This window comes from Phalaenopsis equestris, unplaced genomic scaffold (genome assembly GCF_001263595.1).
Source record: "Phalaenopsis equestris unplaced genomic scaffold, ASM126359v1 Scaffold000354, whole genome shotgun sequence".
Taxonomy (NCBI): domain Eukaryota; kingdom Viridiplantae; phylum Streptophyta; class Magnoliopsida; order Asparagales; family Orchidaceae; genus Phalaenopsis; species Phalaenopsis equestris.
This window is the reverse complement of record NW_018164796.1, coordinates 206765-209387: the sequence shown is the minus strand read 5'-3', so window position 1 is coordinate 209387 and position 2623 is coordinate 206765.

The following is a 2623-nucleotide window of genomic DNA, read 5'->3' as shown; positions in this document are numbered from 1 at the left end:
CTGCATTCGTTTGTGGTTCTTTCTGCTCTCAATCACGTCACCAAGGAGGAACAATGTCCGTCAAGCACGAGATTTGATTGTGGAAGAAATGCAACATAAAATTCGTTGTCTATAAACAAGATTGACCTTCTTAAACAACGAGATCTAGAAGAACGTCAAAATGAATCCAAAATGAGGTGATCGGCGAGGAAGAAAATAACCCATTCCATCAACCTCTCAATATGTGGAGAATGAAAATCTACGAAAATCTCCAAATTTTATAATCAAAATTGACCTTACCTATTTTGATGGAAGATTAGATCACAATGAATTCATCAATTGGCTATATACAGTCGAACAAATTTTGGAATTCAAGAAGGTGTCATAAGAACATATCGTCAAACTAGTAATGAACAAATTGAAGAAAAATACCTCACTTTGTTGGGAAAACTTGATGATAATTCCACAAAGAGAGAGGAGATCCAAGATCACGTCGTGGACAAAAATGAAGAAAGAAATGCAATGAAAATTCACACCCGACCATTACCGGCAAGAAGTCTTCATCCGAGTTCATAAAGTTAATCAACAAGGATTATCTGTGGAGAAATATATCACTAAATTTGAACAGTTGAGGCTGAAGGACAATCTTTCTGAACCCAAACAGTACTCTATTGCACAATTTTTTTGGGTGGTCTAAGATCATCTATCGCTAATTTGCTTCAACTTCAACCATTGTGGATATTACAAGATTTGATTAACTTGGCGGTGAAGGTTAAAAAACAACAAATATTGGGTAAGAACACTACAATACAAATTCCTACCAATGATCTGGGCGGTTCCAGCAAACCAGTCCACTTTCGGACATAGGCCGATGTTCGAAATGCCGAAAACAGCAGCAAAAATACTATCCAGCCGCAAGCGACTGCTACCACAGCGAGGGAATTAACTACATCTAGTATAAAATGCTTCAAATGTCATGGGCTCGACCACATATCCTAGACTTGTTCTAATCGGCAAATTATTTTATTGGTAGATGAGGTTGATAAAGAGGAAAATGATGTGGTGGAAAAAAAAGATAACAATCCAACGGAGGACCAAATCCTAAAGGCAGACGAAAATGAATTACTTGTGATAAGACGCCTCACAATTATCGAAAAATCTTCCAATAATGATTTGTTATGACATAACATCTTTAGAAACCGAATGCACAGTTCGAGACAAAGTTCATAACATTATCATCAAAGATAGAAGTTGTGAGAATGTGGTTGAAGCAACCATGGTGGAGACGCTTGGGCTAACTACTTAACCTCATCCCCATCCCTACCAACTCATGTGGCTCAAAAAGAGGGCTGAAATCAAAGTAAATCAACAATGTATGATGTCATTTTCGATTGGTCAGAAACTTCAGGAGCATGTTTTATGTGATGTAATTTCTATGAACGCTTGCCACATATTGCTTGGTCGGCCTGGGCAATATGACTGTCGTACAATACATTATAGGCATGCTAACACTTATTCCTTTATCAAAGAGGGAATTCAAACTACTTTTGTGTTTATGAAGGAGGAGATTCAGGCGGGGATTGAAATCAACACTTTTGTTAGTGTGGAGCCCGGTTCGATTTCCCACTCCCGCCTCCCGATCGCGAATATCGCAAATCCTGCTCCCGCTCCCGCTCCTCCTCCCGTTTAGCTAATCGTCGCAAGCGCTCCTCTGTCGCGAAGCGAAACTTCGCTTCGCCTGCTCAACTGTTCCCGCGCTAGGTTTCGCGATAAAAGACATCTCAGCGACTCTGCTTTGGTTTCTAAGTCACGATTTTTTGTGTTCTTCTTCGGACTTCTGCGGGACAGAGGAAGTGAAGTGTAAGCAGTAGTTCCTTGCAGCAGAAGGAAGAAGGAAGAAGGAAGAAGAAAAAAGAAGAAGAAGATCGTTCTCCCTTGACTTCTTCTTGGTGGCTTGTGGCAAAAGAGAAATTGAGTTTATTTCTCTTGTAAGTATCTTCTTCGGTGTATCTCGGTGTAGAGCTTCTTCGGCGTGTTTCAATATAGAGAAAGAAGAAGAGAGAGCAACGAACTGAAAGATTCCTCTTATAAGTCGAGACGATCGACTAGTGTAAATTTCTCAAGTAGTAAAATACTTTGCAACTTCGTGGACATAGGCAATTTGCCGAACCACGTAAATCTGTGTGTTCCGCTGTGTTACTATTTTCTAGTGTGAATTTTCTCGTTTTATTTTTTCTCTTCGTCAAAGATCGTTCATATTTTACTCAACTGATATATCAAGATCTCGCAACACTAACAACTGACATTAGTGCGTGGTTTCAGATTTAAGAAAGACTGATGGCTGCAGATGAAGTGAATGTTTCAGGAATTGAGAAATTTGATGACACAGATTTTGGTTATTAGAGGATGCAGATAGAAGACTACCTCTATGGGAAGAAACTTCATCTTCCGTTATTGAGAAAAAGACCTGAAAGAATGGATGAGGCTGAATGAAACATGTTGGATTGACAAGTTCTGGGGGTTATTCGATTGACCCTATCGAGGACCATTGCACACAACGTCGTCAAGGAGAGGACGACTGCAGATCTCTTGGCAGCCTTATCAGGTATGCATGAAAATCCTTCGGCAAATAACAATGTGTACT